This window comes from Drosophila sulfurigaster, chromosome 2R (genome assembly GCF_023558435.1).
Source record: "Drosophila sulfurigaster albostrigata strain 15112-1811.04 chromosome 2R, ASM2355843v2, whole genome shotgun sequence".
Lineage (NCBI taxonomy): Eukaryota > Metazoa > Arthropoda > Insecta > Diptera > Drosophilidae > Drosophila > Drosophila sulfurigaster.
This window is the reverse complement of record NC_084882.1, coordinates 26907235-26935166: the sequence shown is the minus strand read 5'-3', so window position 1 is coordinate 26935166 and position 27932 is coordinate 26907235. Positions and strand designations below refer to the sequence as shown.

The 27932-nt window shown below is 38.3% G+C and overlaps 1 protein-coding gene and 1 long non-coding RNA gene across 2 annotated transcripts in view; both read left to right on the top strand.

Moving 5' to 3' along the window:
* Positions 1 to 27932, top strand: part of LOC133836771 (protein couch potato) — a 68770-nt gene that overhangs the window by 8756 nt on the left and 32082 nt on the right.
* Positions 8843 to 10583, top strand: LOC133837963 (uncharacterized). Its single transcript, XR_009893891.1, has 3 exons — positions 8843 to 8947; positions 9241 to 9661; positions 9758 to 10583. It is a non-coding gene; the product is annotated as an uncharacterized LOC133837963 (long non-coding RNA).

Below are 27932 nucleotides of genomic sequence, written 5' to 3'. Positions count from 1 at the left end.
CTGAGTAGTAATTTCATTTAAAGATCTGCCTTTCATTTGTATATTTTTGTTAGTCATTATTCGTTTCTGAATACAAATTATTGTAATTATAGCCTCTTTCTATATTTATTCAATCTAAATTAATGTTCTCCTAATTTCGATTTGACCTATGATTATAATCCAATTAAATTTAATGATATTTCTTTGCGATTTGATTAATTATTAATTATTTCTTTCTCATTATTCTTAGTTTTTCTTGCGGTGTACAAGTCGCTGACCTGAGCTATCAATAGCTCTCTCTCCTTTAAGCTTATTTTATACCTTTCTCTCTTTGCCAGATAAATGTGCTACCCTTTATCTTTTACCCTTCTCATATTTACTTATACCTGTTTCATTTGTCTCACCTTTTGCTCTGTCGCTCGGCCGCAGATTTCATTTGTATTTATGACTGTTTCCTCTGCTTACTTTCTGTGTCTTTTGTCTCTTTCCGTGTGTATGTGTGTGTGTATTCGAGTTGATCTGCATAAATTATTGATAAGTCAATTAAAAAAGTATGACAGCGACTGATGGCTGTTAAATATTTTATATGGCAATGAGCTGCCCTCGAGGATAAATTACTCGCTTCTTCATTTGACTCTTGGCTTTGCTTTTCTTCTTCTTCTGCTTCTGTTTCTGCACGTTTAAACGTTTTAATCTCTTGCGGCTGCTGCAACTTTAAGTGACCATCGCAAGTCCGAGTTGACGTTGTTGCAGAGGCCATTGAGCAGTCAAGTGTGTGCAACCTGGCATATAAAAGTGTGTGTGGCACACACATACACTTAAAGCTATTTACAGCATGCACATTTGATTTTATCAAAGTTGCAACAAAAGCTTTGCCTCCTTCTCACACACACACTCACACTCAAACGCAATGTTGCAAAATGCAAGCCGACAAGTTTGTGGCAGCACGTCGTTAACCTTTCCTCCTCCTCCCTTAAAACTCTCCCCTCAGCAACCTCTGTCGCACAAATGCGAAAATATAAAATAAACTTAATAAAACTTGTCACAGATGTTGAGCTCACAGCTTCCCTTCATCCCTTCACCCCTTCCCCCCCTCCCTTTAGCCACTGGCATATCAGACTGTCGACTGTCGGCTGTCCGGCGTTGCATTTTAAGCGTTGCGCACAATTAAACTTTTAACTTTTTGCCAGCAGTTTTGGCCAGAAAGAATTTGCCTTACCTATGGCACGCCCACAAATCTGTCGTGTGCCGTTCTTTCCCCTTTCCATTCTTCCCTTTCCCTCTGATCTACATTCCCCGGACTGTGTAAACTTTGCAATTTTTGTCATGTGCCCCCGACGGAAATTGCCATGTGCCAAAATGGCGTGCTGTCAGAATTCCTCTCTCCCTCTCTCTTCCTCTTTTACACTTTGTGATGCATCTCTTGCTCTAACAAATAATATTTTTCTCTATGGTCGACTCTTTCGCTGTGGCTTGTCAGTTTCATTTTTCTTTGTCATTTCCTAGTTAGTTTCTGTTTGCCATTTGACATGTTGTTGCATGCAAATAAAAATACAAATACAAATAAAATATAGTGCAAAAGTTGACTTTTGTCCAAACTGACCGCTAGATGGCGTCGCTTGTCGCTCCCCAACAAATTTCTGAGAACTGTGAAAATATGAGCACTGCCAACTGGCTTCAAATAAGTACTGCCTACTCGCTCGCTGCATTACTTTGACGATCTGGCAACGCTGCGCGGCTCCTTCAAAATGAGTCGCTGGTTTTTGTGTGCTTATAAATAAATGCAATTGCGACTTGAATTGCTTCTTACGTGGCTTTTGCTTTTACTGTGGCAAAATTCAAATCAACATTTTGTTGTTGTGTTTTGTGACCAGCACGTTGCATAAAATTGCTGTCCAAAAATTTATTTGTCGTCCTGACACACGCTATAACTATAAATAAAGCAGCCAAAGGACGAGCTGGAGCACGAGAAAACGAGCAGCAGGATGCAAAGACAAGGAAAGCGCACAACTTTTGGCCCAATGAATATCTAAACAACTTTTGTGTGGCCCCCAGGGGAATCACACACACTCCCACACTCATATATGTGTGTGTGTGTGTGTGAAGTGTAGCTCCGCCTTTTTGCCATGTGCCTAACGCTAAGTGAAATGTCAACTTTGAGTATTTTGTTTTGCCATTTGCGTTCGTTTTTGTTCTTTTCTCCACAAATGCCAAAAGAGTTTTTGTGACAAGGCTTTTAAGCCATTTTCAGCCATTTCCAATTGCAGTTTAAGATACTTAAGCATATCGCTTAGCGTGGGTTAAATATGCCACCAAAAATATCCAAAACCCCCAAACCACTCAATTCACTTCCCCTTCCTCTTCTTGCTCTTTTGCTTCTTGCTGTCAACTCGACACCAGAGCAGAGTCCGGAAGTGCTTAAGAAACGTTGAGCGCCATTAGCTTGGCCACAATTGCTGGCCAGAGCACAAGAATTTGCTCGATGCTTGTGGCCGATAAAAGACAGAGAAAGAGAGAGTGAGAGGCGCCATGGTTATGAGCTGGCCTGCACAAAAAAGGTGTGTTTCCTGTGTGCTAGAGATGGGCGCGTGACACGACAAGCTAAACAATAATTGAGTTTAAAGTGTAATTTAGCAGAGAGTAACAAAAACTAAGACAGTGGCTTACAAATTTACTTTCATTATTTAATCGTAGAGGAAACTATTTTAGATAACCATCATAATTACAGAAAGTGTTCAAAATCTCTCTTCTAAAATTAAATTGTGAATGCATGTCCTCTTTACTTAACTTGTGAGCTTGGACAGCACGATATTTCTTTTAGTTCATATTTAATTACTTTTTTCATCTTAGATTATAGCTATGTTCTTGTTATAATATCTCTAAACTTGCCATACAATTATAGCAATTATTTTACAAAATGAAGTCTCAAAAGATCTCTTAAATATAATACCTAGTTTAACAACTAATTAATAGAGGAAACTATTTAGGAAAGTAAGCGCATAAAATCTTGGGCTTAAAATAGAAATTAATCTCATAATTGTTATCTATTCTATTTGAGAAAGCTAAACTACTTCACCTATATCTTAAGCTTATTTATTTATCAACATTTCTTCAACAAAGCTGCCATCTCTAGGCAGACACAATTTGTCCTTTGGCCTTCGGTTCATTGTGAGCACCTTTTGTCGACGCCTTATTCAATTTCGTTTAAGACAATTTGGGCGCTAAATGAAATTATTAAAAGGCACCGCCGCCGCAACTTGAAGATGCTATCGAAAATAATTTGTGTTAAAACAAAAGTTAATTGGGCCACCAAGTGTTCGTGTCTGGCAAGTGGAAAACCTAAAGTGAATTGCACTCTCAATGCGGCCAATGGCAGTGGCTTATCGGCATCAGCTTTAAACTGAACATGGACAGCTTCGTCCGTTGGATGGATGGAAGTGATGGGTTGACCTTTTTTACTAAAGGATATGGTCGGCAAAAAAAAAAATACATCGCAAATTGAAGCCGAGTGTAATGCAGATATGACGATGCAGCTGTCGCTGATTAAAGTTCAATTAATTAAACAAATGCCATATTGTAATAATATGACCATATTACAGTTGTCTCGCACGTTTCATATCCTTCATGCCTGTCCTGTCCTGTCCTGAACTGTCCTTTTTGCCGTGTATGTCCTGGTTGTGTCTCTCAATTGCATGCATTTAACATGCATTAACCGCACGCCGTGTAATGCAATTAAAAATGCAAACTGTGCACATAAATTAAACGCTTAAATAATGCAGAAATTAATAAGTTCTGTTTACTCCGCCTACAGCAAGGATACCTCTCGCCTCTCCCTTGGCTACCTTTAGCCACCTAGCCTCTGGTTTACCCTCGGCTCAAAAAGCCATAACTCTTAATTACCAAAGTGCAGAGTTCAGTTCACAGCGGAGAGAATTGCGCCACAGCGAACACGTCTGAGGTGAAAGTTGAACAAGAAATTTGCAGCGAAACAGAAATTGATGCAGCTGCAGGGCTGCATCATTAATTTCCCTTGACCCGGTTTAGCACTTTTCCGCCGCCCTGCAGCACAATTTAGCACCTTTTGCTATTATCCTCGTCTATGCTTTCCTTTTTTCTATTTTTTTTTTGCCGTTCAACTCATCATCAAATCATCATCATCAACAGCAGCATCGACATCAGCATCGCTGCCAGCGGCTGTTGCGCTTCTCTTCAGCTCATTAAGTCCTTTTTTTCCAGTCCTATTTCACTTTTTATAGCTCATTAGCTGCTGTTATTCTCAACTCTCCTTTCGTTCTTTTTGTTTTCGGTTTTGTTTACGACTCTTGCCATCAAATCGACAACATGCAATCGGCTCATAAATGGAATTGCCAATAGAATTGGCAGGGCAACAAGAAAACGACCAAAAAGTAATTAAACGTCTATCCTTTGCTTTCATCTCAAATGCTTTCTCTTGCTTGGCAAAGATTACGCATACGCAATGTTGTACAAAGGCAAATCCTAAAATCAATGAAAGCTTCAACTTGAATGTTATGAAATGTTTTATGGCATTTCATGCCATGAAAGTTATCTCGAGCTGGATCAAATATTATGCTCGATGCTTAAAATTTTAGTCAAGAGTTGCTCTAAAAAGTCAATAAGATATTTTGAATCAATTTTTCAATTGCATGTCCTTGGCATGCCTTTTTGCTACAGTTGCTGCGTAGATTTCTGCTGCTGCTGTTGGTGTTGCTGTTGCTTATCGCCAATTGAATTTAAGCGCCGTCAATTGTATTTCCATAAGCGCACACTTCCTGTATCCTGTATCCTGTGTATGTGTGTTGTCCCCTCTGCATGTGCGTGTCCGTTTTGTGGGCGTCTCTACATGTGTCTGTCCTATGTACATACATACATGTGTGTGTCCAAATCAGCCTCCTGTCTGATTCGTGTGAACTACGTGCCGAAATTGCCGTTAACTGACAAAGCGCCAAGCCCCGCTCCAGGATATTTGCGCCTTCTGTGGCCCCGCATTGTCACACGCATACGAATACGAAATAAAATACAATAAATAGCGTACGGGAAAAAAGGAGAAGAAGCGAGCATGCTACGCATAACAACAACAACAACATCGGAAAAAAAGAGCAACAAAATACAAAAATTGCTGCTGACATTTGCAACAATTTCCGCTTGGGTCAGTTGTTGATTCCTTTACCAGGCTCAGTTGATCCCCTTTACCTCCAGCTGAACAGAAGGCGTCACCTCCTCCTTGTTGGTATGCAATGCGACGTTTGCCGTCTGCTGCCTCTTTTATGATTATTATAAATGCGTTTTTTTTGTGCTCGCTGCTGAATACTCTGCCAAGTACACAGCAAGTAGAAATCTATTTAGCAGAGCTTAAAGTGTTAAAAGTTAGAAATATTTTTAAAAATATTTTCCGCTTTCTTTGAATTTATAAATGGAAATCCTCTAAAAAAATATTTTTAGCTTCGTTCAAAATTTATGTCATCGATAAAAATACTTTTTTATTCCCGCCTTTTGTTCACTACAATTTTCATAATAATCTGTGTGGTAGATTTTTTGCCTTCTTCTTTTTTGTGGGGATGTTTTTTTGGGGATCACACAGCATATATCCTAATCAAGTGCGCTTGACTATGTCCACTATATTATTCAGGCGTTGCCAGCTTTATGAACACAAAAATTTCAGTTAGCGTTTCGCTTTCGCTTTTGCTTTGCTTGTTGCCTTTGTCCTTTTTTCCTCCTGCTTGTTTTTTTGGGGGGGGAGTTTGTTCACTTTTTGTGTTTTTTGTGTTGTGTCATCATCGACACGCAAGTCAAACAAATCACCAAACAAACAAGTGTTCGTTGAGGCTGAGATGGCAAGCGTTGACCAGGTGTGGGACACTTTTTCGGGGGGTTTTTGTTGGTCGAAGAAAGCACGAAAAAATAACAAAAAAGGTAAACGTTGTGTGAGGAGGGGGGCAAAAGTGAAAAGACACGTTGCTTCCCAGCCGTTGCCTAATAAACAAACCAAGTTCCGTGTGTCCCATGTAAACAGGAGATCGTGACCAGGCGAGAATGCCAAGCAAAGGAAATTTGCACTGTTTCCGTTTTTTTTTTTTTTTTTTTTTTTTTTTTGTTTCTGGCCGTTGTCAAACATTTTTGTTGCTTGCGTATTTTTTACGTGGAATAATTGAAGTTTCATTCAAGTTTTTTGTCAACGTTAACGTTCCGCTTTATTTTCGACTCGTTTCGGTAAAAAAGTTTTGCGGTCAGAAAAAGGTTAAGTGTAATTAAATATTTATAGTTGACTGGCCCGAAGGAAAGGAACAGGGATATCAATTGAAAATGTATGGCGACTGTGCCTTTTTACCTCATTTGAAATTTCATTTACACGCTGCGCTTAAATTTGCTTTTATTTGTTTTCACTCAAATTGTAAATGCTACCGCAGAGAATGAAAGTCAGAAAAGAAGGGGGCGGGGCAAGCAAGTAATGGAAAATTGTTAAACAAATAACAACAGGCAAGAGTCGTGTTTTATACCACCAACACAACAGCTTCATTCAGCTGCTGCTAATGTGTTGAACATGTTGCGTTGTAATGCGCTGACAGCACGCGAGGCATGCCACACAGGACGCAGCAGCAAAGACGCAGCCCAAGACAAATGACATTGCCACATGCCATATGCCACATGCCACAGCAGAGAGTAGAGAGTATAGGCGCTGAAGCAGATTTGCGGCCATTGTTTGGCCATTTGCTGAGCTCTAGTCTCCATGGAGACGTTGGCGCCTCCTCCATTGAATCTTCTTCTCTCCAACTGTGCGCACTTTGGTGGCGTTCATTAGTTGGGCCCCGGTGCCCCCAAAGTGTTACTGTCCATCACAATTAGATGGCATGTGAGTGTGTGTGTGTGTGTGAATGTGTGTGTTGAATTCAACTCTCTTCTTCTACTGCTGATGTTTACACAGACAATTCGTGCTAGTTTGCTGTGTATTTGCTTTGGCATTTATACTTTTTGCGCCAATGCGTCGCAAATTTGATTTGTTGCGCCTCGCTTGGCTCATTAGCCAACCCTCCTCCTCTTCCTCATTTCGTCCCTTCCACTTCTTTGGACAGCACTGAATCTCAGTTAACTACTGCTGCATCGCATATATAACAAATTCCAACACTTTATCACAAGTTATGCTCGTTGCTTTTTTATTTGTTGCCACGCTAGTTGCAAGTCAATCATAAAATATGAAAAATTTACTCACACACCCTAACAAACACACACACACCCACACTCTCATACACCTGCAGGCTGCACACAATTCTCACACGAACGCGCAGCCGGTCGCCATTTGAGCGGAAACCGGAAATCAACTTTAGGGCGCCTTTTGTTTATGCGATTTTATTTCGACCCCCCAAAGCCACACACACACACACACAAACACAAGCAGCGATGGCAACAAAAACAACAAATCGCAGCTGCAACTACACCTCGAAGCATGCCAAAAATATCAGCGCATAACTTTGGGCGCCTGCAAAGTGGGCGGGGCAGGGGCGTGGGCGATATATAGACGCAGTTTCAGTTGCGCTCAACGTATATTTTCTTTATTTTTTTCGCTGTTTTTCTGTTGCTACCTCTCGCTGCTTTTATTTGTTTAGCATGCGATTTCGCGCTTCGCTGGGGGAGTGCTGTAAGGAGAGAAAGCGGGGTAAGGGGGTGGCGTGTGGTAACTGGGGGGTAGACGGCGCACGGGGACCTTTACATTTTGGCACAACGTTTGATGTTTTATGCACGCGGAGACGCCGTTTGTAGAGGCAACGCTGCGCCTTCAATACAAATGTTCAGATTCCATTTTAAAGTTGCTCCAACAGCTTTAAAAGCAAAGCACAATGAGCTTTAAAGCTTCTGCATAAGCATAAACTGTGTGTAATGTTGTATTAAAAAGCTGCTTGCTGAACAATACTGTCTTAAATTATTTTAAAGCAAAGTCTATGGCAAATAACTTTCAAATCTTAAAGTTGGGTTGATAAAGAAATGAACATTATTAATCCTAGAAAATAGTTTGATTTTTTAATTAGTAGAGGCATCTTCTTAAGAAGCAGATGCTAAAATTATCCATAGAAAAAAATTACAACACAATCAGAACAATCTTTACTTTTCAAAATCTATTGTATATTTAAATAAAAGGAGCATCTACATTAAATATATATAGAGCTCCCATAAGCTCCACAAAGCTCCATAAAGCTTCCAGCGAATAAAACTTTCTATATATTTTAAAGCTCATTAAACATTTTTAATTTAGATGCGATTATAATCAAAATTGCTCTAACACTCCAAACTCGTAACTTTTCATTTTATTTAAATTTGAGAGAAATCTTTTTAAAATATATATTTTGCAATTTCTTAAAGCTCATTTTCCTTCAGCTAAATCCATGGTAAATAAATTGTTACACATAATTCCTCTTAGTTAATCTTTCCATCCAATGATTATTGAAATTGTAGTAGCAACTACGTGTAAAATACATTTGAAATCTGTTTAAAGCTTATCATTAATCAGTTACGTAAATAGAAATAAATTGTAGTTATTTTTCGCTGATGCTGAAGCAGTTTTAAAGCCCGGATATAAATATAGTTGGGAGCTGGTCGAAAAATTGTATTTTTCAACACTCGTTAGCAAGGTTTTCCACTCAAGAATCAGTTGCACGGTCGATCAACGTTGCAAGTGGATGCTGTTTCTATTGTTCTGGTTATAAAAACGCATGTAAATTATACAGCAAAGTGTTTTATAGTTCATTTACCTAGCTAAGTACCAACCACAGTCAGCAGTTGCAGATTCCAGTGAGAGAGAATGAGAGATTGAGAGGAGCTGCAACTTTTTCTTTTTTTGTGTTTTGTGCTGGTCCACTTCCCAGTTGGTTAATGCAGCAGCAGCAGCTCCAACAACACAAAAACTTCCGAGGCAACAAACAAAAAACTGGTCAAAAACCATTGAAGCATGATTTTAATGGTGAGCGCCCAAAGGGTTGAAGAGTTGGAACGGGGGGATGAAGGATGGCCGAAGCGAGTTGTGTGCGCGTTGAGCAATTCATTTAATTTGAGTTGCATGTAAGTTGCAAATGGAGTGAGAGAGAGGGAGAAAGAGAGAGTGCGCTGCTCCAACGCTTTGGGCTTTAATCGGATTCGCCCCCCTCCTGCTTCAAACCCCACAAACAATGCGCCACAGCGTATGCTATAGAAAACGACGTCTAGCCTTTCTTTCCACTTTTGCGTAAACATAATTTTCTTTTCCGCCTATTTAAGCCACAAAAGGCAAAGCCAAAGACCGACGGAAAGAAACCCACACGGCAAAAGAAAAAAAAATGGGTATCGTTGCTTAATTTCAAATTGTGGCATGCATAGAAAACCATTGAGCATTGTGACGCATTAAAAAAAGAATAGAAAGAAGGAGAAATGCTGCCATTAGAAAGCGATTGGCTGCCAGCACTTTTATGCTATAATTGTATTGGCCAACATGGGTTAACACATTGTGCTAGTGTGAGTGTGTGTGTGAACAATAAAAATGATGCTGATTCAGCATTTGTCGAGGCCATAAATAGCAGTTGTCTCGGGTCCAACAAATCGCATAACCCAAAGCCATATATCAAGCATAAAATTCAACAATCTGCAATTGAAATAAATGAAGCAAGGAATGAAAGGAATGCCAGAATATTATTTAAGCATAGTATTTTAGTTCGAAATTTAAGCTTCAACTTATCTTTGAACTCTATAATTCGAATACACTTGACTAACGAACTCATTTATTTCTATTTAATTTCAGGTAAGCAAACCAATATATGCATAACACATCAACTCAATTCAGGTAAAATAAAAAAAATAACAAAAATCTGCGAACAACTTTTATTCGCTTGGAACTATCAGCGTGGCAATCTGAATGCTCATTAGTCGCAGCATAGAAATTAGGTCATAAAATATCCATTAGGCACACACACACACGCACTCAACACATACACAAATTATAGTGCAAAAATCAACTGAGCTCACGATATGTGCTCATCTAATCGAAAAGCCGTGTACTCTAAAGTACATTCAGTTTAACCTCGAGGGATGGAAGGGATGTTGTTCACATTATTCGCATCGAGGGCAGTTCGCTGCTTTTGCTACGATGATGATGGCTCCGATATGCGTTGAAGCGGTCAATTTTTAGTTGACGTGCAGTCGCGTAATTACAATCCTAAAATGGTGACATGTTCGTTGACCGCCCGCCCACAACTGCTTTCCCCTCCTCTCCCTCTCTCATTGTATTTGCAAAATTATCAATTGTGCGAGCAAATGTTGAAGGGGGCCAGAGGAAGAGAGATATATGTATATAGAAGGAGACAACCCGAGACAGCGACTGTGACGCTTCGTGTGCAATTTGGAAAACTAAATTGTTCTATTGTATTTAAGTTAATTACTCATGCTAATGCTAATTTGCCCTGTCGACATTTGTCGTTCGCGACGCTGTTGACAACAATTGCCATGACTTCTACTGGAATTTTGCATTTGCTGCGGCTATTTCAACTTTGTTTTTTGTTGCAGTCTGTACATAAATTTGCTTCAAATATATACATTAGTCGCCAACTAATTTGCACAGTATATAGAAATTTCACCAGCAGCACATTTCGCTAAAAGTTTTTTAAGTGCTTCATTCAATGAAATAATTTATTTATTTAGAATAGTTAGATATAATTTAAGAAAACACAGACTTCAACTTCGATTAAAGAATTATTTCAGTGCTAGCGAAATTATTTTAAATTCACTTTTTATACTCATCTCCGTTAAGTCCTATTCATGACTTAATCAATTCTTAATGCGACAAATGTCATTTTCAATAATTGCTTCATAATTCCACTTTTATTGCTTTCTAGCACTCATTATCCAATTACAATAATGCCAGTTGCCGTCATGCCTATTTTTTGAGCTGAACTCTAGAGTTCGACTGTGTGCCTTATTCCTTGCAAGTTGATCATGCGAAGTGTTTTTTCTCTACGCTTATTCTCTTAATGGGCTTCAGTTTAAAACTCTATTAAATTGTCAACCAAGACATGATTGCGTTGACTTTTGTGCCCCACGAAAAACTCACTCTGGACTTTGTTTTTCTCACTCCCACACACACAATGGCTTTCTATAAATAAGTCAGCCTTATATATAGAAGTAGATAGTACAATGTATATATATTTTTACTAATGTACAAGCGGGATTTGGCATGGCGTGGTTATGTAACCTTCACGGTTCGCGGCACACGAAAAACAAAAAACAAAAAGTAAAAACAAAAAACAAACGGCAGCCAGCACCAAATGTCAAAATGTCTAAAGTTGATTGTTATATTTACGACTCTTTTTTTTAATGTTTGACAAATTAGTGGCAAAGAAGCATTGCAAACACAGAGCGACAACAATTTCAGCAACAACAATTAACAACAATGGCATAAAAGAGCCGGAAGTTAATGGCATTCTGCTGCAGCATAATAATATCAAACCATATACGGGTGTTTGTTATATATAACTCCCAAGAAAAATGCTAAAAAAGTTGTATCAAAAAAAAGAAGTAAGAAGGCTCTAGTGGAGTGTGCTCGACTCTCAGATACCCGGTATCCATTTAAATAAAAGCAAAACAGTGCGGTATTAAAAATACCAAATTAATATACCGCAAAATACTAAAATTTTACCAAAAGTACAATTTCGTATATTGATAGAATACTAAATTTAAAATATACCATATAGTGCAAAATATACTACGTAGTCAGCAAATCAGTGAGACATTTATTTTAAAAATACCAAATTTATATACCACAAAAATACTGAAATGTACCATAGGTTGTGTTTGGTATATTTATATAGTGCAACATTCAAAATGAAAAATATACCAGATTGTCAGGCAAATAATATAAATACCCCATTAGGTCGGCATAAAGTTATAATACCCTTCTACCCTATGGTTGACGGGTATAAAAAAACAACAAAATAATAATAATAATAATCATAATGTGAGGCGAACATAAAGCGCGAGCCATTTGAATGTGGTTTAGGGGCGCTCATGTTACACAACATTCAGTCCGCAGTCCCTAGATTCACAGCGAGATATGAGTGAGTACTTCACTACACTTATTAGCAGACTCTTGACTTATGCAACTCGGACTTAACCACAAGCCAATGGCAAGCAAAGCCTTTCCCATCTCAAGTTACCAATGCGGCAATTGTCATCGTGACTGTCACGCCCCATGCTTGGCATCTCTCTCTATCTCTACAGGCAGCAGCAGCACTCGGTTTACCAATTTGCGGTAATGTTGTGTGTAGGCCATCGCAAACTAGCTTCAGCTTTTAATGTGCCAATAAAATATTGACTGACGTTTAGAGTCGCCTCTAGTTTCCAGTTGGAAACTCGTAAATTTTTGAGTGGAACTTCTTTGTTTAGCAGTTGTAAAATTAATCCACTAAAGATCAAATTTTTATGTTGCTGCAATTGCGACAACCTGAAGAAGCTGTAAGCTGTCATGAAATATGTTTGAAAGGTGTCATAATTCACAATTTATTAAAAAATAAAAGTAAAGGAAAAGTAAACAATTTTGACGATTACTATTAGGATTATAATGGTAACAGAAATGGAAATAAAACTGCTTATTTGACTAACTGATCGAAGAAGCTGTAAAGTGCCAGAAATATGTTTGAAGACTGCCTTCATTATATTATTTATAATGAAACTAAAATTATATTCTCTATTATTAAAACTATTTGTTAAATTATGAAAAGACAGAAGTTATAGACAAAAGAGTAAACAATTTTAAGTATTACATTCTGCAATACTTCCGATACATATCGGAAACCTTTTCATATATTGCTAATTCGTATTAATAAACGAACTTTTAAGTTATTAGTATCAGATAAGTGTTTGTAACTTTCAATGATGAAACTAGTCAGGTTTCTAATTGATCGATCAGCTAGATAACACAATAACTTCCAACATTATAGGCAAGGCTATCGGATAACTATCGCATGCAACATTTATATGACTTTGACATTTTGCATTGTGTTTGACATTGATTTGAGTACGAGTATAGCGCATTAGACATTTGAGTAGTTGAACAATCATACAATCATATTCCACAACTCAAACACACACTCATACACATTGTGATTCCGGCTCAATTGAGCTTACCGCAACAACAATCAATTGGCAAAATTGCTGGCGTATCTTTAATTAAGCTAATTAATATGTGGAAATATGCTTAAATGCATGTTTTGCTCGTCGTGACATCGAATCAACTGCCGGCTGCAAGTGGAAAGAACCAACTTTTGTGCTGTGCTGTGTTCATTTTTCTCTCTCGCTTCACATGAACAGACAAAAATTCAAACAAAACAAAAACGGTCAGCAACTTTCACCCAAAATAAAGGTAGAAGAAACAAACAAAAAAAAACAGCAATGAAATTTGTACATGATATTATTATTTGTATTCTCATTGTCAGCGCGCTCTGCTGGGAAATGGCTGACGCCTCTGATTGCCATGTGTGCCAGTTCCCAAGGTGCTTTAGCTTTGGGCTCAGCTGCCCTCCCTTGAGAGACGACACAATGATGGTTCAGGTCATTCATTGTTTGATTCATCTGTTTGCTGGCAAAAATTGGAATTGAAATTAAACCGCTGGTAAAACTTTTGACCAAATGCATTAGAGATTGAACCGAATCACTCGTTATGGTCATAAACAAATTGCATGTCGAAAACCAACTTGAATGCAAATAAATTGAACAAATTAAATAACATGAATTTACCATTCAAAATGCAAATTGTGCAGCACACATCAAATAACCCCATTCGAAATGCATCTATTAAAACGGATCATTGTTTGATTAAAGACAACAAAATGCATGATGAGAAATTGAGATTGCAATGACAACGACGACGTATATGAATATAATCATTTTCATATTTAATATTCGGTTTATTGTACAACGAATTCGAATTAAAGTCATCAAATGGCCATAAGTATAACACAATACCTATAAATGGCATCAGTTCTTGACACTCTTCTGCTCTCCCCGCACATCATCAGCATCATTTGCGCCTTGGCTACATGTGTTATGTGATTTAAAATAATTGGCATTAAAATACTCACTCGATTCTTGGCATGACAAGACAAGGGCCACTTAAAATTTCACTTGCAGTAATTTGATTCAAGATATTCTCCGTCTGAAAACACAGATGCGAGAGTTGTCTAAAAAGAAAAAAATTAAAAAAAAATACAAACATTAAAAAGAATGATTCAGTTAAAGAAAGATCGTGTAAAGTATTAATAGAACATGAATTGCTAAAAAAAAAATCAAATATAAAGTGTTTTTAAATTAGAGCGTATACAATAAAACAGTATTTATGATTCCTTTAAATTTGGTTGATCGGATAAAAATTGTAGAACTATTTAAGAAATACTAAAAATCTGGTAAAGCTTTGCTTTCAATGAAAAGTATCTCAAAGTCGCGCACACTCGACTGAAGCTTTCATAATTATTTTTTTTTTGAATAATTGTGCATTTTGTGTACTTGAAATACTTCATTGACTGCCCTCGCATCTTCATTCAACTTGTTGCTATTTGTGTTGTATAATTAAACATTAAACTAGCAAATAGCAAAAATCATGCTTGCGACAGCGTCTACATAGTTATAATGATCTTGCTCTTGCCCATTGTTGTGTCGCATTGTTGTCAGCCCTGTCATTTGTCTACGAAATTACTGTGTGCTCTACGTCGGAGAGCGACGGAATGTTCAGGCAGATTGCCCAGTTTTGATAAATCTGTGACGTTTCTCTATATCTATTTGGCGTTCTCTTTTGCCACTCGCTGGTTTTCTTAGTTTCAGACACTTTCATCAAGTTTATCAGGGCAATTCCATCGCATCTGGCTGAATGCCGACTCTCAACTCTATGTAGTCTGTACAACTATAGCTTTGTCGGAGATAACCAGGAGACTTGGTGGCTGGCAGAATTGCCACGACACGAATCAGAAAACCATTTGGCAAATGAGAGTTTCTAAATGGCAATGGCAGCTGTGGCTGCGGCTGTGGCTGGCTTAAACTCAAAGTCAACTTTGGGGCAAGGCAATTTGTCAACACCTCCAAGCTGGCTCATTCAAATGATAGTGTATCAGTTTGTGTATGTGTATGTGTGTGTGTGTTGCTGCCACAAGCCGCATGCTAATGCTCATTAAAATCACAGCAGCTGCCCATTCCTTCGTGCTTTTGCTCTCCTTACAACTTTTGATGGCAAACTTGTGCAACCTTTTGATGTGCAGATAATTTGCTAGCAAATGTGGTTACATCATTAGCGTGTGGCATGCCACTTCGACCCCCCATCCCCTACCACACACCTTGTCACGGCCATGTTGCATGTCCTGGCTGTGTGTCTGGGGGAGAGAGAGAGAAGAGGAGAGAGAAATGTAATAAATTTATTAGACTGCCTCAAATGATGCATGAGACAAGTCCTTATATAGAGCTTGCCCCGCTGCCAACTTTTCTAAACAAGCAACATAAAACAAAGAGGCAGACAAGACTTTCCCAGTCTCTGTCCCTTTCCCCTTGCGGCCCCCAACATCTTTCGTTCTCTCCCCCCAAGCGAGGCAGTTCCTTGAACTTCGGCGTAGACAAATTATTTAACGTCGCGTGAATCTTTCTGCTGCCTGCACACCTGGCCTACACACACACAGATGGCTTCATCTTCAGTTCCTGCGCCTGCTGCTGCCACATCTCGGGTTTACTTATATATATTAAAACTGACACTTTTAATGAGCTTTGTGATATTAATCTTTGTCGTCGCCATGTGCCGCCTGAAGTTGGCAACTTCATCATTTTTTGCGGCTTCATTCTATTAACTTTGCCATTTCTAATTACATATGCTACACGTAAAGTTTTTGTGGCCACCTTGGAAAGCAATTAGATATTGACCCTGAGAATGCCTGGGAGTGCATTAAAAAGTAGAAAGCAAAATACTGAGGAATACCCTGTAAACTGTCTGCCGTACAACTCTTTTCCTCTTCTCTTTATTTTTGAAGACAAAAAAAAAAAACATATTTTGTCACATTTAAATGCAACTCATGAGTCTGACTGTCCCGCTGTCTGTGTGGCATTTGCCACTAATGGAAAGTTCGCGTAATTTGTCAGCAGACCATAAAAATCCAACACACACACATCTACACACACATCGTGTGCAGTTAGCAGAAAAATGTTAACTGTTTGTTGGGCAAAAAGGTTTAGTTGGATGTGAGTGCTAAAGTCAAGGTGGTAAGGGGGAAATTGCACACATACATACGTATGAACATATATTTATGTATATTCATGAGTGGCACTTTAGCAACGGGGTTAAAGTTTGTTGCAGGGTCTCTACGATTGCAACATCCTGGCATTGCCCTCCAAAAAAAACCTCCAACATTGTGACAGGTAAATGCTTAACTTGATTATGAGAGTCTGCGATTATCATCGTCATCCAACTGACGTTACATTTCTACTGTTAATTAACGTCGTTAAAACTGTTGCTGTTGATGTGGCATTTATGCAAATGCCACGCCACATCCGACTGCCCACAAATAGTAGAAGTTGCCATGCGACTATTTTCGAGCTGTTGAAATTGATTAATGATTTGCGCAGATGCGTGCTAAAAAAAAGGGTTTTGTGTGCGTGCAGAACTCAACTAATAATCGCAATGAAAATATTATGTATACGCCACTTGTCCGCTGAGGAGGAAACTGCCAACATAAATATTCATTTCTTGACGCATTCTCGCACACACATTGCTTACGTCTGCGTCGGAGTGTGTGTGTGTGTGAGCCATTTTGCCACATTAATGGCCACAAATACATCATGACTTTTCATAAGCGGCTGCCACTTGAGGCAGCTTCTGTCGTCTGCTCACACAACTTGCCCCCGCCAAGGACATCTGCTAAGCTGACTCGGTGTCTACTCCTGCTCCTTGTAAGTTTCCCCCACGACGACTTCCACCTTTTTTGCTGCTTCGTTTTGTCCCCCTCTTCAAACTACGAGTTGTCATATTTATGTAACTGCATTTAAGCCAACTGCTGCTGCTGCTGCTGGCGTCAAGTTGTTGGCTGGCCAAGCCACATAAACGCTTCAATTTAGAGACGACAGTAGCATAAATGTCCTTCCAACTGCGGGGTGGATAATAGCGTAATGGCTTAGAAATATATATTGCTATTCTCAGTTTGAACAGCGTTTCAACGTTTTGGGTTATATTTTTCTATGCTGTTGCCTAATTAGAGTTGAGTGTGCTTCAGTCGAAATGAAGAGGGAGTTGCAGCTTATTTATTTACATTAATTTAATTAGTTTTTAAGCAGAAAGAATTCAATTACGTAAGATTCTTTTTTGAGGAATTTAATTGACTTCTAATTCTGTAATAAAGCTAGGAACAACTTAAATAAATTAGATACACATTATGCTTTATTTTCGTTGGAAAAGTTCAAACGTGCTTTGTCTCAACTTGCAGTTGAATTAGTTTTCTAGCTCAGGTTGCATCATCCTGTCGAGTGCTATATCATTGTCAAGTTGCTTGGTAAACAAGCAACTTTGTCTTTCACCTGTGCAATTACAACTACAAATTTACCTGAGCAGCATGTGTCAAGTGCATTTATTTAATTATTGCAATTTATTTAAGGAGACCATAACCGTTATTTAAGCCACACACACACGCAGTCGAAGCTGTTGCTTCTTATAAAATGTCGCTGGTGGCTTATTAAAAGTGTATGTCCTGGAACAAAGGACAAAGCAACCACGTTGCGAGCTGCATTAAAATGCAATCGAAGGGGCGAGCAAGCACAGTTATGCATTTTTCATAAATCAAAAGGATACGAGTTCAATGCGAATGTGGCCAAATGATATGCGAAAGTAAAGTAAAGAGCGAAACAAAAGGCGAGTTCTGCATTCTGCATACGTGCAATTTAATAAGCTGTGCCAAAATGACCATGAGTTATGCCTCAGAGTTTCAGCAGTTTTGTGTGTGGTCCTTAAGTGTAAGTTTCTATGGGCTAACTGCACTAAAGGGGGCGTGGCCGGCGAGGCGGCAACCGCACATTATGTTAATGAGCATATTTTTGGCTTCCCCTCTTTGTGCACCACTGCAAGCAGTTAATTACTTCAGTTGAAACAACATTGAAGCCAAAAGCAGCGTCTAAACTGCCTTTTTGCTACGCAACGAAATTTGCCTCGTTTTTCCCACCCGCTCCCTTAATTTTGCCTTTTTTGCTGGCTGACAAATTGTTAACCCGAACAGCACAAAAAACTGTGGTTTAATTATTAAAATGTTTTCAGTTAGTTGCATATTTTTAGGCATTTTAAAATGGCATTTCGCTGTTTGCTGTTGCCTTTTGCGGGCGCTAATTAAATTAATAGTAGCAGAAAATAAAAATGGCACAAACAAAATGTAAATGTAAAAAAGTTGCAACAAAATTATTAATTTGTTACAGTCTACACCGCCGAACCACCGCAACCAGCAACAACTGTGGTGCCATATTGCGGTGGATCATAATTGTGGTTAGACCGCAGTCGACACACGTTGCATAAGCTCTCAGCTTCGCTCTCTTTTAATGTGAATGTTGTAAAGTACATTAAAGCATTTGTAAAAGCTAATCCCGAAAAATCGAAATACTTAAGCTTACACATTTGAATCCGCGATTTTCATGTGGGAGCGAGCGGTTTAACGGTTTAACGGCTTAAAGGATAAACTGCAACAAACGAAACGAGCGAAAAAGTTTTGCAAGCTAAAGGATATCATATTTTCTGAGCAGCTTATGTGTCCATGACAACTACTGCACATTTATACCCGCTATCCATAGGGTAGAAGGGTATTTCAACGTTGTGCCGGCAGGAAATGTAATATCTTAGAGATAGAGATGAGATAGATATACATCCTTGCCTTGTTTTGCTCCTTTGGCAATCTGGTATATTTGAGAATATGGTATATTTTTACATCTTTGGTATATTTGGAATGTAGTACTCCAACGATCTACCAAACATGGCTTTCGGTATATTTAAGTATTTTTGTAGCTTTAGCTTTCTTACTTGTTTGCTTTGACAATTTGGTATATTTGACCATATGGTATATTTTTACATCTATGGTATATTTGGATGGTAGTAGTTTAACAATATACCAAACATGGCTCTCGGTATATTTTAGTATGGTTTTTGTAGCTGTAACTTTCTTATGGTATTTTGCTTTGCTTTGTTCCTTTGACAATTTGGTATATTTGACCATATGATATATTTTAACCTCTATGGAATATTTCGAATGATGTAATATTTCAATAAATAATAAATAATAATAATAAATTTCCAAATATGCTCTTAGTTATATTTTAGTATTTTTGATATAGTATTAAATATACTAAATATTTTAAAATTAATACCGCACTGTTTTGTTGTTATTTTAAAATGGTCAGCGAGTATCTCACAGTCCAGCACACTCGACTGTAGCTTTCTGACCTGTTTATATTTAGCTTTTCAAAGAGACAGCTTTACAAATATAGTTAGACTTCGTTATTCGATATTCGTTTTTAATTATCGTGAAAAAGCATTTTGAAAGTTACGTGATTTCATCAAACAACAATGCCAAACATCAGACAGTTCATTTAGCCATTACGAATTTTAACCGATTTTGTAGCTCTTGAACGTGTTCATCAATAAATTCAATTTTGATTTGCAAAATACCAGCGACCAGAGTTGAGCGTTAGTTGTTTGGCCATAAACTAATTTGGCGACTAAATGTGCCATGGTGAAGAGTTCAGAAATCAATGCAAAATTCTGTTGCTATCCATTGACCATTGCTGTTGTTGCCTGTCAACGTCAATTTGCCAATAAAATGGAGAGAGAGAGAGAAGTGTGGGAGGATGATGATGAAAAATTTGAGTGAAGCGCAGCTCATTGCAAATCAAGCAATGAAACCACGTGACGTGTAGAGTCGAAAGCCCAGCGACAAATCCGGTGGAATGGCGGCATTTAAATGCCAATGGTTCAGGGGTACAACAGAACATAGGCCACAGGACACGTGTCCTTGTGCCGGCAACGAGCGACGGCAACATCATTAAATGATTTGGCAACGTGAGCAGACTGCGTAATCGATGCAGCAGCTGGGGCCAGAGCGACTAAAAAAGGGCTAACCACAGAGGCAACACGTTGCGTATGCGTAATATTTGAATTACTGCAGCGCTGATCGGCTGCTAAACGCTATCAATGACAACAAAGTGCACACAATTTGCACAGCACCTGTACAATTTTTGGGGCCAGCTATTTGAATGCCCCACATATCAAGTGTTCCTCACTTATTTCCCTCATCCTCCTCCTCAGCAGTCTTGTCATCGTTTTACGCAGCCTATTTGCTCAGCTGTCGCAATGAGTTGGAACTGAAAATTTGCGCATGTCATGCAGTTTTTCAATGTCCCAGCGCAAAAATGTTGCTTATCTCACGTGCCCAGCAAAACAATTCTCACATACACTTTTCTCTCTCTCTCTGAGAGTTGGCAATGCATTCGCAATGTTTTTCACTTTGTCGTCGTGTTATTAATTCAGACCGAAAAAAGTAAGCAAAAAAGAAAGAAAATAATAGACGACCCTGCACAATTGCCATGCAAATCAACTGAGCAGCGCCCCCCAAAATGCGCTTCAATGCAAACAGTGGGCGTGGCACATGTTGACGTTGACGATGACAAAATGAATGAGCACAAGCAACGCCCAAGAAAACAGCAAAAAGAATGCGCAGCCAAATTGTTTACAAGCCTCGAAATACAATTGAGCGGAAGTGAAACTCATGCTAAGAAGGCAGCACAGAACAATAGAACAATAATCACATATGTGGTGGCAATTTTGATTAACAGTTTGTGTGCGACTAACAGATATTCTGCAGTTAAAACCAAGAATACAAATAAATGTTATAAGAACTTAGGGAATAGAAGAGAAAGAGAAAGAGAATTTAGGCAAATGCGTTCAACAAATAATTTTTACTTTTTTACTAGACAGAGTAAATTCAGAAGTTGAATTAATAATTTATCTGCAACCAGAAATTCAGCAGTTGTAAAGAAAACTACAGAGAGTGCCTTAAGAGTTGAGTGAAGTTTATACACAAAAGGTGAAATTGAGTTCTTAAAATTAGAATACAAATCTTGAGTTCAACTTTTCAATCTAAAAAATTCTTGAAATGAGAATTCCATATTTAACAAGTAAGAACGCAACAGTCAAGTGTGCTACTAGCTACTCATTTTAAATAAAACCATATTCGATAAATATACCAAAAATATACTACAAAATACAAAAATATACCTCAAGCTTTATTTGGTATATCGATATCGTGTACACACATCAGATTATCAGCCAAACCAACTAAAAATTCGATTGCAGTTGACTTTATTAAAAGTTGAGTCAAAATTGTAGTTGAGATATCGGTGTATTAAGTAAATATTGTTAAAAATACTTTTTATATTATCCCCAAATTCAAAACAAAGAAATTTCACTTCAAATTTTTACTGCTTCATTAAAGCTTCACTATTTTCATAGCCCATTTACAGGGTAGTTTTCCGCTCAATATGCTCAAGTGCTCGCTGCTTTGTTTGGTCTAATATGCTCGGTACCATTATCATCTTCATTTGTTGCCCTCTGCTTTTGTGAGCCTACTACATTTGACCCTCAGAGTTTGTGCCTCCTTTTACCGTACCGTTATTGTCTGTGTGGCCATATCTCAGACCGTTAACCACAATCGTTGCCGCTTGTGCGCAAACTAATTAGCACATATTTCACGTGGCCGAAAAACGAAGGGCCAAAAATTGCTCACGCTCCGTTTTCCTATTCCCCCAAAAATCCGCTCAATGCGAAATTTCTTTGCCGCGATTTTCATTTGTCAGTGTGTGTGAGAGTGTGTATGTGTGTGTGAGTGTAGTTGCAATTACAATTGTAATTAGCATTGTTGCTTATTGCTGTCGTCGTTGTTGCTGTTGCTGCTGCTTCTGTTGCTGTTGCTGCATTGCGTCCGCAATTTAATTTTGATTTGTTCGTTTCGTCTCATTTTGTGTTTTGTAATGGAATTTTTAATGCCACACAGCTAAAGCGAATTGTTCTCTCTCTATCTCTCTTGTCCCCTTTTTATCTCTGTCATCTCATTCTTCTGTTTCTCCTTTACTTGTGTGTTGCCTGCTTTGAGGCGCTTTATCAGCTTGCGACAAAAACATATCAACGCTTATCATACAAGCTCAAAAACAAAAAAAAAACGGACAGGAAAAAGGGCAAACAACATTTTCGATGGCCAACAAACTTGCCTTAAACATTGAGTGGAGGCAGATACACTGAGCAAAAAAAAATGTTGTAAAATTCTACGAATTTAAGAGGTCATAATGAATACATTTACCGTATTTAATTCTGAAAATTTAGTTGCAATAAGATACAAATTATTGTTATTTAAGAAATAGTTTTTATTTCAAAAAGTCTACCTGATTTGACTCACAATCTGGTATATTTCCAATGTATAATTATATCGATATACCAAATATGACTTCCGATGTATTTAGTGGTTTATTAATTTGGTATATTTTAAGAAATATACAGCACTAAAGCTTTCTTACTTGTTTTCTATTATTTTTACATTTTTAAATTACGCAAACTGATAATTAGAAATATTTAAAAATTTATGTAAGATTGCCAGATTAATAAATATAGAACTGAATAGCCAAAACCTGAAAGTAATTCATAAAATATATTTTCTATTCCTTACATTTAGAAATGACTTAAAAATATTAAACCAAAATATATAAATATTCAGAAAGTCATCTATAGTTAAGTTCACTTCGAATTTCTGCCAGTGCTGTTCGCCATAGAAGTTTCAGTCCGCTGCTGGTTGCATGTTTGTCATGTTGTCTGTGTTGGCAGCTTTAATGAATGGCAGAAAGTCACACACGAGAGCATGTTTGCCAATGTTTTGTCAATGGAGCTGCTGCTGTTGCTTCCGCATTATCGAGCTACCTTTCCCAGGGGCAAGTTCTTACCTCTGTTTTTCCTTCTCTTCTCTTTTTTTTTTTTGTTTAACTTTGTAGCGCACTTTTATGCGCTGCTTTTATTACAACGCATAATGAAGTGAATGCTGCACGAACGATATTGACGCTCCCTCAGCTTTTCCAGCTTTGCCAGCTGGATACCAGAGGAGCAGCTGCTCGTCTTTCAACTGCCTCCTCCGAGTTCTCTCGTTCTTTTTTGCTAACTAACTGCTGTCTGTTGCCCGCCGCCTGCTGACTGGTTGCATTTTTAATTACTTCGAGTTTGGCTGAGGCGTTTGTCAGAGCCTTTGATGAGTATGGGGAGGCGAGGACACACACAGGATAAACAGGAAGCGACTGGCAGCTTAATTAGGAGGAAATACTTGTGGACATAAAATGTAGCCGCAATTTACACGCTTTGAATTTGTTGCACAATTTAACAGTGTTCGCTGTTCTTCTTCGCTCTGCAGTTTATTAATTAAACGCATTGCTTTTAATTATGCTAATCAAATTAAAATTGTCATAATCATATTAGAATTAATTTTTAAATAAATTGCAATTCATGGCACGTATTTTGTGGCAACATTGCTAGATTGTTGTGCAACAAAACAATCACCAATTTAAATGCATTTCCCTAAAACATAGGCTTGGCATTTGTCATTAATGGACACAAAATTACTGCCAAAAAGCTGGGGAGAGGCGAGTCAATTAACCCCGCTTCCGCCCCGCCCCTCCCTCAATAGTGAAATTATGTCACGTTTTGCTTCACTGATCGAACCGATTTCACAGTGATTAGCTGTGCGTCATGCGTGGCCAAATGGGGCGTGGCATTCTCATTCTCTCACTCGCTTATTAATGCTCCTCCAACGATTTGAGACTAATTAATGCATTCGCCAAAATGGTAACTGAAATTGTCGAAATCGTGATGTCAATCAACGACCAACCAAAAATAATCATTACATGTGTAAAATAATTGCAAATTGATGCGGTTAAACGCATAGAACAGTGGCATAATATGTTTTTAATGAGCCCATTAAACTAGCAACGAATACAACAGTGATAATGTCAATAGTTGAAAGGTTTTTCAAATAATCTAATTATGCTTAAAAAGATCTGATATGAGTTAACATAGCTATTTGATTATATCGTATTATGTGCTTTCTAAAAGTAATTCAAACTTTCAAATATTAAACATTGTATTTCAATAATAGCTTGAACGATTTTGAATAAAACGGAATAATAAACTGCAAAAGGAACGAAATATACCAAGGGCTTTATTTGGTATATTGACAGAGTACTACAATAAAAAAAATACACCACAAATCAATTTATTTCTCATAAAATAGTATTTCTTAAATAACTTCTAAAATTTATATCTGTTCGCAATCAAGATTTCAGGAATTATAAATACTATGATTGTTATTGAATGAACAAAACTAAAGCAGTTAACAGAACTAGTATTTTACTACACATTTTAAAACTCTCTTCTTTTCCCGTGCATTGTTAAATCGTAGCTTAAATCTAGTCAAATTTAAAACTTTATATCGAACCTAATCAGATTAGTCAAAATTTGCAATGCAAACGTAGTTTTTGTATTTTCGAAAATGATTTCCAGTAATTTAAGATAAATATTTATGGTTGTTTGGCAACCATTTTTTTGAGCGCCACATTTTCTAGGGTATTTATGAGATTTTGTTTTGTTGATTTTTGGCTATGCATCGCTGAGGATATGCAGCATGAAATTGTTATTAATAATTCAGCGCATAAAGTGGCGATCGAGTGAAAGAGATAGCTACAGCTACAATGGCTTAGTGCGCTGATTTAAAGCAAACACATCGCGTGGCCTAGGCAACCAAAGAGAACCGCGAGGGGCGGGACGGAAAGGGGAAAATATGTTTGATGCCAACACTCTGAGGGGATTTGCACGATGATGATGAATGCTGCATGGCAAAGTGTGCGCAAATATTTGCAAATTGTTGCAAGTGACGCCAAAAAATGTATAAAATATTTATTTAGCCGTCACAAAAAATAATAACTATATACGTTACACATCGAACTGGCTGTCACACAAAAACATATATTGGTCACATGTGGTGGTCATAGGTCAAATGTTGAGGCCAACGGAAAAAAGTCGAAATCATGGCACTGACAAATAATTTCATTACAAGGACAGAGTGGAGTGAATTAAGTTGGGTCAACAGCGAAATGCGTTCTGCGGCCAGCGCGAAAAGTAAGAATTATGCATTCGCCGCGTCGGCGGCAACTTGTCCTGCGGGCTCCTCTGTTGGAGTCACATTCTCCTCCTTACCTGCGACTGCAGCAGTCAAGCATAATAAATTATTCCCACTGCGCGTTCAAGTCCGAGTCGGAGTTGGAGTTGGAGTCGGAGTTGGAGTCGAAGGCAGAGTCAGAGTCCGTGTCCTGCTGCATTGCAAACGAAAAAAAAGGTGCAAAATGGGACGAAGAAAAATGCGATGAGAAAATCGAATGAAAATAAAAAAGAGTAGCGAAGCGAAGGCAACCGCAAATGGGGTGGAGAGGGGCAACAGGCAACGAGCAGTCGAGCATGAAAACAGCGTGCCGCTTGCATCCTGCTGTTGTTGTTGCTGCTGCTGCTGTTGCCATTGCCACTGTGGCTGTTGCCGCTGGGGCAGTCAACGGTATAATTTCTCATATACATGTCACGCGCCCCAACGAACCGTGCCAAATGTGTTGAGACACTTCCTAGGGTTCGGGGTGTAAGCTCCATGTGCTGGTCAGTGAAGTCGTTCTCCCTCTCTCTCACTCTCTGAATGTCCCTCTCCTTCCTCTCTCTGTCTCTCTTCCTGACTGCAGCAACGTTGCTTGTTTGTTGCTTGTTTTTAACGGCAGCAACAACTTATAAAACTGCTGCAGCATTGCACGACTTGCGAATACCGTTTGTCATTTAAAAAAAAGTCAACTTTAGCCTATTATACCCCATGCTAAGCGCACGTTCATGCGCAGCCAACAATGAGTCTTAAACTTAATACAAAGTTTTATACGTCGCATTGCATAAAACACAAAATATGTTCAACTGAGAGTTAAACCGAGAACGAGACGCACACACACACACACACACACACACACACACACACACACACACACACACACACACACATTGCTGCACTCGCCAGGATATGGACGGACGCTTGTTATTGCCCAGCTTTCTCAGTTGGTTTCTACATGTGTCCAGGGTGAACGTGCGTGCCAAGCAACGACAACGACAACGACAACAGCAACATAATAACAACAACAACATGATTCTAACTTGAAAGTCCTTATCCATAGTTTTCGAGTTGTACACAGAGTCCTTGAGTTGTGTTCGGCTGTTATCCTGCTACTTCTCCACCTCCATCTCCATCTCCTTCTCTCACCTCGTCGCACACATTTAGCCATGCCGCGTGTGTGTTTGTGTGTGTTTAAGCTGGTGTGGAGCTTATTTATGGCAGCTTTAACTCCCATTGGACACATTTCAATGCATTTGCAAAGAGCTCCGAAGACTTATGCAGCCTCAAAAGTATATTATTTAAGTGTTAGCTGCTTCAGCTATAAAATACTACATACTATATGCGCGAAGCATGTCTTAAATTTGTTATGGCGACAGACTTTTATTCCAAGATCCATTGCTAAACTGTTCTTGATCATTCTCTTGCTTAAACCTTTAACACTCTTAATACAATTTGGCAAACAAAGAGAGACTTTCATTCAAAGTTCTATAATTCACCTTTAGCTATATTCGTTCACTTGCTTAAGTGAATGAACACTCTTGATACAATTTGACAAACTAAACACAACAATTTGTTATTACGAGAAACTTTTATTCTATGATCTATTATTAACCTTTAGCTATATTCATTCACTTCTTAAGCCTTTAACACTCTTGATACAATTTGCCTTCTAAACACATAATCTTTCTGCTCATAAATATCACTCATTGCTAAATTAAACAATCTGCTCTCTTTATCATTTCAGGTATGTAACGTTCAGAAGAGACACACAACATCAATTCCATTATTTTTGAGGCCATCTGTAAGTCTAAGCGCAAAAATTGAATTTGGCTGCAGCAGCAAAAGGAAAAAAATAAGGGAAACAACTTGAACAGAATGTCAGGCAATAAATTAACGCAAATTATTATTAATGAGTGAACATTTATCGCCTTCAACACACACACACAGACACAGCCAGCTTTTCCCTTGCCCAATTGTGGCGACAAATTGTCGACAAGTGCAAATGTCGCACATATGGCCAAAGACTGTGTGAGAGAAATGGCAAATGGTGAGAGAGAATTGCCGGAGATTTGGGATTGGGCTACATTCACTGATTAATTGCAATTTGATGCTAAAAATTGCGCGGCATTTGGCCAGCGAAAAGGGAAAAAGAAGTTCTTGAAAGACAGCTAACACGCTGCAGAGTAAAATCTACAACGAATTTAAGACACTTTGCTTTGTAACTTTAAGCGGTTTTTGTATGGGTTCAATGACCTGCGAAAGTGCACAAAATATGTGTTTGTGTTTTAATGCCCAAAAATAGTAAATATATAAGTTTGCAGAAACATAACAATTTTTATGCATGTAGTTCACATGGCCGTCAAGCTTTTATGACAAGTCCGCAGCAAGATAAGTCTATGCTACACTGTGAGAAAAATGTTCAAGAAAAGTTCTTAATGAAAGCAATAAAAGAGCTCAGCATTTAGTAAACCAATTTTAAGTTAAATGTGAAATACAATTTTCAATTTGTATCACCAATGAAATATTTTATATTTTCCGGTTAGTTTTTTCGCTTTATCACCATCGATTTCTTTCCGTGCACTTTCCGGCCACGTCCTCTAAGCCATCATGTTCACATGCATGGCATGTTGCGGCCAAGTGTTGACAGTTTTGTGCCAAGTTTGGAGCCCCCAATACAGGCGCCAGCATTAAGGCCTAGTCCCAAAG